Source organism: Glycine soja, chromosome 13 (assembly GCF_004193775.1).
Source record: "Glycine soja cultivar W05 chromosome 13, ASM419377v2, whole genome shotgun sequence".
Lineage (NCBI taxonomy): Eukaryota > Viridiplantae > Streptophyta > Magnoliopsida > Fabales > Fabaceae > Glycine > Glycine soja.
Genome location: NC_041014.1, coordinates 8,185,663 through 8,197,831, shown reverse-complemented (window position 1 = coordinate 8,197,831; position 12,169 = coordinate 8,185,663). Strand labels below are relative to the sequence as shown.

At 34.3% G+C, this 12,169-nt stretch overlaps 1 long non-coding RNA gene across 1 annotated transcript; it reads right to left on the bottom strand.

The window, feature by feature from the left end:
- Window positions 1-3,792: 3,792 nt before the first annotated feature.
- On the bottom strand, window positions 3,793-7,450 carry LOC114380945. Its single transcript, XR_003659904.1, has 4 exons — window positions 7,308-7,450; window positions 6,976-7,094; window positions 4,843-5,045; window positions 3,793-4,386 (listed from the first exon to the last, which is right to left on the bottom strand). It is a non-coding gene; the product is annotated as an uncharacterized LOC114380945 (long non-coding RNA).
- Window positions 7,451-12,169: the final 4,719 nt, after the last annotated feature.

Here is a 12,169-nt window from a genome sequence, read left to right as displayed (position 1 = left end):
TACAAGGCCCAAAAATAATGAAACCTTAACCTAATATGTACGAAGATAAGCGGGCTCATACTTAGCCCATGGGCCCGAAATCTACCCTAAGGCTCATGAGAACCCTGGGGCCTTCTCTTGCATCTTTGGTCCAATCTTCTTGGAGTCTTCTATCCAATGCCCTTGCGAGGTAGGATTTCATCAAGGAATATCACATTCTATGACACTGATTCCCCAATGGCTAGAAACCATAATGAAATCCCTTATTTGTAGTAGTGATATGGTCTTGAATTGCACTACTACTACCAACTTGTCTCTAAAGTGGAGCAATGAGATTCTTGAGAGCTTTACCCCTAAAAGAGGCCTAAGACAGAATGACCTTATTATTGGATTTCCCCTGTAGTTGGTTTTTGTTCCACTTTTTCTTCGTTCAAATATATTCAAGGGAAATTCAGTTTGCTGGAAAGTGCACCGGATCATCAAGTATTTAAAAATTAAAACGAATGAATTCGAGTATCGAACACAGGGAACTAACGTTAGCTTGAATTAAGTTAAGAAATGAAGCATTGTTGAGAGAACATGTATGATTGATAATTTCAAACAAAATTTAAACTAAACTTTTATGCTAAAACTATAAAATGCAAAGTAAAATTGACAGCAGTAGGTAGAAATGTTGGGTCTTTATCATGCTCTTGTGTTCTCTTTTGTAGCCTAAGTTACTAAACCTCGATCCCTCGTCAGACCAAATCAATCCAAGCTTTGTCCTCAGATCACTCTTGTTGGACTAAGCCCAATTGAGATAGCCCTCTTAGGTTTAGACTAACTTAAACTGAGTTTCATCTGCAGATCCCTCTTGTACCAATGCCAAATAGTACTCTAACAGGAGATTCTTTGGTGGAAGTAATGGATTATACCATCAAGACAAGAGAGCAGATAACAAAGTTAATTACTTCACCACAACTTGCTTCGCGCCCAGGAAAGAATGAAACATTATGCTGACCTCAAACGAGTGGACAAGGAGTTCAAATGTGGAGACCTAGTCTATTTAAAAATTCAGCCATACAAGCAGCTTACTTTGGCAAACTATGCTTTCCACAAATTGCAGCCACTAGCGGTCTATGTAAAGAAACATCATGGTGCCCTTACGGTTTCAACTGATTTGCTGGTGTATAATGAGGAAGGGGAAGTTCAATTGCAGCCACTAGCGGTCTTGGATAGGAGAATGAAGAAGGGAAACCGAGCTATCATGGAAGTACTTATCCAATGGCGATATACCAATCCCGAAGATGTTGTTTGGATAGAACTTCATGTAGTACAACAACAATTTCCAAATTTTGATTGGAATTCTAATCGGCCTTGAGGACAAGTCCGTTTCAGTGGGAGGGATAATTGTAATAAGTCAAAAATAAAGGCTCAATTAGTTAGTAATTAGATAAGATTATTAGTTAGTTATGATTAGTATTTTATTTTAAAGATAAGATTACACTACTAGAAAGTAGGCTTTTAATATCGGTTGTTTTCGACTTACAACATTGGTTAAAAAACCGATATTGAAACTACCGACGTTAATTTTATCAACGTCAACATTGGTTTCCAAAAAATCGATGTTAACATACATTACACAACATCGGTTATTACAAAAACCAATGTAATATATTAAGAAATATGAAAAAAAAAGTGCAAAAACATCGGTTCTTTAAAAAAGCAATGTTTGAATTGTGTATTCTAAAAAACCGATGTAGAAAGTGCCCTTATAACATCAGTTTTAGGCCTAACCGATGTAGAAAGTGCATATACAACATCGGTGTTTGACAAAACCAATGTTGAATGTTCTTACGACATCAGTTTTAGTCAAAACCGATGTTATAAGGGAACTTTCTACATCAGTTTTAAAACAACCGATGTTTTTTGTAAAAAAAAAAAATTTTATTTGTTTTACAATAAACCAAAGAATCAATTCATAAAAAAATATATTAATTTTAAATTAAAATATTTTAAAATTATTATTTTCATTATATTATCACATTACTTACAATCTCATAATATTAATCTAGAAACAAATTTAAATGATAATTATCAAACTATAAGATATAAATATTACTCATTTTCAACTTACATATATATCCTAACAAAATAAGTAAATCAAAGATGGGGTTTTGGATGCAATGGAGTGGAATTTATTCCATTCTAGTTAAATGATCCAAATTTCATTCCATCCTGCTCTATTGTTTCACTTTCCCCAAATCCAACCACATTTTTTTGTTAATAATTTGGCTGCTAAAAGATAGATCAAAGAAGTAGATACAAGAAGGATGTAGACACAAAAATGAACTTCTATGACAAACGCCAAGGCAGGAGGCAACTAGGTGAGGGATATGCCTAGGTAACAAATCAAAGAATTAAAACTTGGTTCTTTTTTTAATCGGTAAAACGTAATAAACATTTTTCTCACTTAGTTGAGAAAAATGTGCATTTGTCATAAAAGAGTTTGTTGTAGTGGAGGGTGGTTATTGTAACAATAAATAAAAAATTTACTAAAAACAACTAGATGTCTGAGATGAATCAATCAATGACATTTCAATGTAGTAAGAGTTAATTTGGTCCTTAACAAATATTATCACATTAAAGCAAGGGCAAAGCTTTTCATGCTGCAATTATTCTGCCGACAGATCATTAATTCTATTTGAGAAAAAAATCAGAACTAAATTGAAATGGGAATACCTGGACATGAGAGACAAAGGACAAGCCAGCAACTTCAATAGTTAAAAGAAGCCCATGCATAGAACAAATCTGCAGATTAGCTACCGAACTTTTAGCCCATGAAGAAATAGAGCTCACTGTTGCAGGCACTAAAGCTGACAAAGCAATCCCTCCTGCACTGCAGTCAATATATATAAGAAAATAACTTTCAAAAATTATATAGAGAGAAGATAATGTTGTAGACTTGGGTCAGAGTGCCTGATATATATATGACCCTGTAACAATAAGGAAAGGAAGTAAAACCTATAATCAGCCATATAAGTTTGAAATAGTTACCTAATGTGCTCAGCCCTTTCCCAAAGAGCCTGATTGGAAGTCATTTCAAGTTTGGCACCATAAGTGAGATAGAAACTTTAGTAGAATAATATATTTTGGCAGATTTTAGCTCAACACATTCAAAAACTCAGCATAATAGTTTTTATACTTTAAAACTAATCTAGACAAATGTTGAAACAAACACAGCTCAAATAAATCACAACTCATCCATGATTCAGAATGAAAGGATGATAACTTGAGGGAATTAACAAAAACTGATAAAATAAATATGCAAACTACTAAGCATTGATTGGTATTATAATAAAATAACCTGTGATGAATGCAGCCAAGTGCCAAAGCAATTGATCCAGCATACACGTGCCCATAAACCAAACAGATCTAGGCACAAATGGGTGTAAAGGGTTCAAATTTTCAACCCCACGTGGTCCAGTCCTAATCTAATGGTTCTAAAACTTCAACATGTTCATAGCTCTTTTATTTATAGCTTGCAGATTGCAAACATGTAATACTCAGTTTGGTACAACAAACGAGAAATATGACAAATACTTAGAAGAGAGCATGTTACCTAAGTTTTAGATACATAGGACCAAATTTTTTTCCATGAGCTAATCAATGTTCTTGTATGAGCAGAAAAATGTCTTCCTTCAATGTTTCTTTCAGCTGTAGGTCCCACTTTGTGGCTGAATTTGATGGATTCCAAGAGTCGATTGAGAAGGTTCGTCAATGCAATTACCTTATTCCTTTGCAGCTGCAGCTGAAAGATCATCAAGTGCAACATATAGGGTGTTGCAAGTAATTTTTTTTATAGAAATTACAGTTAATTACTACAGTCATTTCTTATACTTTACTATGTAAGTATAATCATTAGATCATATTTAAATGGTCAAGTTTAAAAAAAAAACACAACTTTTTTTTAAGTGGTCATGTAACTACAAACTACCTTATAATCTTTGATCGTCCATGTCTAGTTGTATGATTTAATTTGTATTTAACAAGAAAATTTAACATTATATGATGCAGATACTAGCCATTATCTGCATGAAAGAACCATAATGTTTTCAAATGTAGGAGCAAAATACTTACTAGATTACAACTTAGGAAGATATACATGTTTTAGTTCAGGATTTAACATGGAAGAAGAATGTATTATTTAAAGATCACTGCAGAAGCAATCTGATTTATGGTACATGCATAAAGACAACAGTAAAGAGAGAAAGACACAAAAATCTCAAGCAAAATGTACTTACTGTATGACTCGAGTTTATTTTACCATCAATAGAGAAGAGAATCTTTAATGCAGTTCCAAGACCAAGAACCTAAAGCATACCCCATAATCGACATTTCTCACATCCTACACAATCCATCAATGCACTGCATTCCACAAAATAACATTCCATTGCCAATGAGATAAATCAAAAGAGTAAGTTGAATCAGTAGTAGAATAATAAATGGAGAACAAGTAAAAAGAGTGGTCATTTAGTTGTCTTATGTTCAGATTAGATAAGCAATCAAAGAGTCCAGATAAACCAAACCAATCTAGCATCCATCAGTATGTGGAAAACTCAAAATGAAAAGAAAAACCATACTACAGGACTAAAAATATCAATGATGGGATTTTAGATAAAATCCAACCTATATATGCTATGATTCCTTCCACAAAAATGGTTTTGTGAGCATTACTACGAATCATTGGTAATCAATTGTCATTTGTCGGCAGTATGATGCATGCTTACAAGAGACTAAGGCACAACAAAGCCCTACAAGTTATTAATGGATAATATTTAGCTAGACAGAGCGCAGTCCACTTCCACTAGTTTGAAGTAATACCTGATGTTTCTGAATTGTTGTTGAATTTTTTGTTTTAGCTCAAGTCCACTTCGGCCTTTCCACAAATTAGCTTCATCAAATGGAATTGGACATGCAGCTTGAAGCTTGAGGTTGTAAATTAGTTGTTTTATCAAGGATTGTGTTGTAAGGTTCTCATTGGGGTTACAAGTATCATACTCTGCCTGTTCCAGATAATTTGAAGCCTAAAGAGGAATGTGGATTGCATTAACTGACAAGTATTTCTAAAAAAAGAAAGAAAATAGCAAGATTGATCCATATATACATGCACAGTTTGTGAACTTAGACCATCACAATTTATACTCACTTTGGTTACTGCTCGTAGAACAAAGAGAAAAGTGAAATACAAATTTCTAACACGATCAGGGTATCTTAGGACTCGGTCATACATCAAAGTAACAAAGAAATGTTGCATAGTGAAATGAAATTGTGAGAGCAAATTGAGAAAGAAAAGAAAAAGAATTATTAACCACTAGGAGGGGGAATGCGTAGAAAATGGTGGTGGGATCCTCCTTTCAATTAATTAAAATAGTTGGGTCCATATTGGCTTTTAATAAATAATAATAATTGTAACCGAGAACAGATTCTTGACAAGATTTGATAGTATGGCATAAATTGTTTTGGTGAGTGTCTTCAATTCAATAATATCTAAATTGTAGTTGACCACAGATGGAGGGCAGATACTCAATAGATCATCTTGAATTCAACCAAATTATTTTTCTTTTTCCAATTTAGTCCCTTTCCATCTCTCTCTCTCTCTCCACCCAACTTGCCCCCAGAAAGAATGGTCAACACAGAATACTAACCTTAGGGGGACCCTTCTTCCCTTATCTAAAACCCTTGGCTTGCACTGTTGAAAGAAATTGAGTAAATGAATCTGGTAAATCAATTGGTCAACTGAAGTTGAGAAGTATGATCAATTTCAATGCAATTTCTTTCATACCCCCCGCACCCCAAAAAAAATTAAAAAAATAAAAGAGAAAGAAAGCAAAATTGCAATTTTCCAACTCCTAATATTTTACATGTTTGTCTTCAAACCTTATAACTAAAAATAAATGGACTTGACTATGGGAACTTGCGCTGAAACAGGCATCAAGAAAAGGGAAACCGAAAACAAATATTTCTAACAGTTAGTGACAGAAGCTGAGTGGCAGAGAGGGAGAATCATTCCAATCTCCGGAGGATATCTAAAGTTGGATATGCAAAGTTGAAAACTTCAACATTCAACCCCCCCCCCCCCAAATGAAAAAGATGAACCGATTAAAGTACAACCATACATTTTGATTTCTTAGCTGAAATAGATGTCTTTAATGCTTGGAGAGAGGCTTGGGTTCTGAAGATCAAACCCATGACAATGGTTTTTGTAACTGTACCAAAAGACTGGTCCAGTTGGAACCAAATTCATTCAACTCACTGTTGGTCACTGTTTCAAATCCAAAATGTACTTGACCCCTTCCCCTCTGGAAAGAATTTTAAAAAAAAGGATACCTCTGATCTGAAGTGCCTTTCCTATGCTTCCTCTCTCATCAGCACAAAAATAGAAACCATTAAATACAAAAGAGGGTCCAAATAAATATTTGCACTTTGATGTAGGAGTAGACAATGGGGTTCCCCTCCACCACCATCACCAGACACAGTTACACACCACATAGAAGAAAAGAGAAAAGAACTTTGTAACTTTCATAGCACTTCCGTGCCGAGTCCCAGGTGGGTAGAGTGTGAGAGCCACACACATGATTTGATTTTTTCCCCACTGGAATAATAAAAAGGGAAGAAAGAAATTAGATATTGAAATATATTTTTCTCATGTTCATAGTGAAATGTATTAGAGTAACATGGGTGTGCCAGTATGCCAGAAAAAATGCAGGTGGCTCAAAATGAGCTACATCCAAATTATTTTAGTAAATAGAAAGATCAATAACTTAATTTTACAAGGTCCATAATACTCTAAGAAAATAAAATTAATTAAAACTTTTAGGCTATAAAACAAAAATCAAACAGTTGTCTATCTACATGCTCAAATATGCAATAACTGCATTCATTCATCAAAAGCAATACAAATATTCCTTTCAAACAAAAAAAGGCTATTGCGGAAAAGAGGAATGAGAGATTTACCAAATCTGTAGCTTCATCAAGTAGATAATCAAAAGCTATATGAATTGATATGGAGGAGTGAAGACCAGATATCAATTTATACAAAATCTTTTCCTCTTGGCATAACTCGTGAGACAAATCTACAAAAGACAATTTTTTTTCTAATTAAAAAGTTTAAACATATCTTTCATTAAAAGAAACAGACGATAAGAACATGACCAATATCCAATTTATTAAAAACAAGAAACATTAGATGATTAAAAAAATAATGCATAGAGATAAAGATAGGGTAATCATTTGCATTCAAAGCTATTGGTCTGTCAAATATCAATCTTAGACAAAATGAAAGGTACCACCAAACTCCTCTGCTCAACTTCGAAACCAAGACATTTCTCTATGATTTCCTCCACCAATGCTTGAGTTAGGTCATCGCTATCCTCGATTTTCGTGTACCGCCTCAGATCCAGAGGATCCCTCACCATCTCCAACTATAATCATAATGAAATTCACATATAATCTACCAATAAAGATAAAAAAAAATCAAAAGTTAGAATTCCCTAAATTATTCCACAGAACAAAAGTCACTTTTTTTTTTACTTTTTTCTTAGACTTAAAAAAATAACAATAAAAAAATACAGTAGCACAACTAGACTTCTTAATGCAAGGGTTTTCCACAAGCTGGAAAAGAAATTCCATGGCAGAAGTGCTTAGCTTTAAGGCCCCATCTGAGTTTTGTAAGCTTCCTTACAAATCCTTGGTACTCGCTAGAATTTCCAAATCCAAACAAACAACACCCCCATCAGCAATTCTCGTCACAAGCAATTTCACAAACTTTCTAGATATTCCTATGCTATTTAGCACATCAGTAAGTCACACAAAAATAATTTCCCTCACCAAACCATCAATTGTGACACAAAGCCTACCCACAACAAAAATTGGATGGTGAACACATCGCATAATAAAAACTTAGTGAACAAGGCTAATAATAATAATATTCCACAAGGGGAAATAATATATAAAAATAAATAAAAGGTTATACCCTTTTTATGTTCTATTTTTCCACCAATTCCAAGGGTGGAATCAGCAGAAGCACGTTTCTCCTTCAAGAACTTGCTCAAGAGGCTGCAAGCCTGAGAAAAGGTGGCTCAAGAGGCCGCAATCTTCGCCGGGAGGGAGGCGAATGGCGTCGAGATCGAGAGTGGAGATTGACGCCGAGACGCAGCGCCGTGTCCTCGATCTCCTTTGTTACCATGACGTCCGCCATGATTGTAGCAAGCATAGTGTTATCGTTATGGAGGTAGATGGCAATGCGAGAAAGGGTTTGGTTTCTAGGGTTTTCTCCAGTTTCAAAATGCAAAAAAGATGTGCCACAGGGTGTAAGGATTGTGTTTTGTTCTTCCTTTGTAGGAGTATCTTTTTGTATATATTTTATGTGGGTGTCTGTTTTTATATATATTTTATGTAGTATAAGTTTAGTGAGTTTGCAGTAAAAAAGTATAGTGAATTTCATTTTTATTATTTTAAGAATTATCTTTCCAATGTATGATTTTTTTTATTATTTGTAAAAATTAAATTTATATTTTATTTAGGTGGTTGTAAAAATATATTTTAAGGAATTTTGTGATGTATGTTTTTGGAATAATAAAAAATATGACAGGTTAAATTTATTTTTTTCATTGAAATAAATTATTTTAATAAATAAAATATTATAACTAAGTTACAAATTTTATAATTTTCTATAAAATAAAAAATTTAATAAATAATCTTAATTTTTTAAAATCATAAATTATATATATTTAATCTACCGTTAATTATATTCATAAGTAAAAGTAGTCGTAGGTATAAGTTTGTAGAGATTTTAAAATATAATGATGATTTAATATTTACTTATTAAATGGTGACAAATATCTCGTAAAATATACTTTTTAAATATTTATTAGACATTTTGATAATAAATAATATATACATTGTCTATATAAATGTTTTTGCATGATAAATTTTTTTTATAATAATTAAATAAAATATATTAATAATAAATTTTAATTGTTTGATGATATAATTGTTTTTACCAGCATTCTATAAAAATTCTATCAAAGTTAAACTCTACTATTAAAAATAGTTTTTTTTTCAAATGAACTAATATGAAATAATTAATATAAATGTGTGTTATATTTAAATGATAATCATGAAATAATAAAATTAAAATTACAGAATTTATTCTAAAAATTTACTTTAATTTTTAAATGCTTACCTTTTCAATTTGTTATTATTTATTAATTATTATATTTTTTTAATTAAAATATAATTAATAACTCAATATATGATTTTTTTATGAATATATATATAATTAAAAAAAGAGTTTATATTAACATCGATTATTCTAAAATTGATGTTGTAAGTGCTTATACGACATCGGTTTTAAAATAACCGATGTTAAAATCACACTAAATCGAGCTGTTAACATCGGTTATTTGAAAATTGATGTCGTCAAGTACTTATAACATCGATTTTAAAATAACCGATGTTGAAATCGCACTGAATGAAGTTGTTAACATCGGTTATTTAAAAAATTGATGTTGTAAGTGCTAGACGACATCGGTATCGGTTTTTCAAATAACCGATGTTAACAGGATGATGTTAAAACTTATTTTTTTAGTAGTTGTTGCAACCTACCCTTCGGCAGGAGGACGACACGAGACTCACGGGATCGTCTTCCAAGAAAGGAATACGCACGGAGTTGCCACCAACGTTTATTTGAGGAAAACGTCAGAAAAACCGGAAAAGACGTGGTCTACGAACTTTAAGTGAAAGGTCTGGGAGTTGTATTTATGCATGAGGAAGGTATTAGCACCCCACGCGTCCATCACAAGGGACGACAACCTTTAATCGAGTGTGCAAATATGACTTCAATTTGTTTTATTTTCCCTTTTACATTTTTTATGTCTTTTTATGCCTTTTGTATTTTTATCTTTTTGTGGTCGACAAGGGTGTTTCCCTTGCTCCTACATATCGCTCAATTGTGATAAGGAAATCAGACCTACGTAGTTCTTTTGAGAACTAAGCGTTGGTTAAGTTGTTTTTATCCTTTTTGCAAGATATATTTTGATTGAATGAAAGGTCATTTAAGGCGTTGAACCATTAAACAATATTTCGGTTCTTTTGAAAGGAGAGAAAACATTAAGGCATTAGACCATTAATGATCTCTTATTATTTTTTTGAAAGAGGTGACAAAGCTACGTGTTGATTTTAGGCTTTAGAAATTCACGTTTAACCAATAAAAGTGGAAAAGACCATTTCAAGGCGTTGGACCTTAAAAATGGCTTTTTAGGTGATGACAAAAGTTTGATTTATGAATTGATTTTAGCCTTAGTTTCACTTTGGTTATTAGTCAATTCGATTAAGAAAGAAAAATCCCAAAGAAAAAAACATCTGATTGATTTTTTTGATTATTTTACTAAAAGATATTTTTTTACTATTATATTATTATTTTGCCTCTTTTTTGGTTTTAAAAGTGGTTACGGCATGACCGAACGGTCAAATTCCATTTTAACAGAAATTAAAAGATGTTACAATACGAATGATCGAATGATCGGTGGAAATTTATTTTATTTTTTATTAGGCGAGAAAATGACTTAAATAAATGACTAAAGCACGTCAAAAGGGGGTACGGAAAGTAAATGAAAATAAAAATAAAAGCATGCAAAGCAAGTGGGGACCACTAAGGGTACATAGAATGAATTGAAAAGTTCAATTTCAGGAACCTACCGGTTGAAGACCGAAGAACAACGAAGAACGACAAAGAACGGTTGAAAATCTTCGCGAAATCACCCACGGAAACGTCTCGGAAGCGTTACGGAAGCGCCTCGGCTTGGATTTTCTTCACGGAAACAATTTTTCTCACTAATTTTAAGTGATTCTCAGACACTAGGAGGGTCGAATATTTTTGTTCTTCCCTCCTCCTATTTATAGGAAAATGAGGGAGGAGCTTGCCACCCAGCTCGCCCAGGCGAGCTAGGTTGCTTCCTCCAGAAGGCACGGCCTTCTGGAGAACTTCTTGGAAGGGCCTGGTTGCTATTTGCACCCCCTGTTTACTAAATACACCCCCTTCCTTTTTTGCTGATTCTTTTTTCGTAACGTTACAGAACTTTACAAATTACGTAACGATACTTGTTTTCTTTCCGTAATGTCACGAAACCTTAGGGATTACGTAATCATCCCTTCTTTGGCTTCCGGGATGTTACAGAACTTTACGAATTGTGCATTAACACTTCCTTTTGACTTCCGACATGTCACGGAACTTTACAGATTGTGCAACAATGCTTTCTTTTGACTTCCGACGTGTCACAAAACTTCTTGGATTGCCTAACGATGGGTGCCAAGTACCTCGAAGTGGTCAAACGAGGGTCGCATCCCAACAAACGGATGGTCCCCGGACGAAATTTGGGTATGACAGTTGCCGCTCTTTACTTGTCTTTAATTGGAGATAAAAGGGAAGTAAAGATAAGACACTAATTTCATTCGAGCGAAACACCATTCGAACGGTGAATCTCCCTGCCAGCGGAACCTGCAAAAATTTTGAAAATGATCAGTACCGACACATCATCCTGATACTGTCGAATTCGTTCCTCTTGGTTGACACAAGACGCAGAATGACCATAATCTGTCTCTGCGTGCCCTTGGACACAATCGAGCCTGGGTGGCATGCCGCAAAATGACCATAATTTTCTCTGCGTGGCACCAGACACGATCGCCTGTGGATGGCGAAAAGGTGTGGGGAATGACCATAATTTCCCTCCGCCCACCTCTCGACTTACTGTCCCTGAATGACAAAGGGCGTAGAATGACCATAATTTGTCTCTGCGCATTTATCACTCATCATGTCATCGGGCCCGCCGCCTCTAGATGACAAAGGTAAAAAAAGTGCAGGACCAAATGGTTCCCCGCATGTCATCGGGCCCGCCGCCTCTGGATGACAAAAGTTAAAAAGGTGCACTGAATGACCATAATTTGTCTCCGCATGTCATCGGGCCAGCCGCCTTTGGATGACAAAAGCCGCAGAAGACGATGTTAGTCTCTGTGTGCCATCGGACACGACTATGTCTGAATAGTTAAAAGGTGAGCGGAATGACCATAATTTGTCTCCGCATGTCATCAGGTCCGCCGCCTCTGGATGACAAAAGACGTAGAAGACGATGTTAGTCTCTGGGTGCCATCG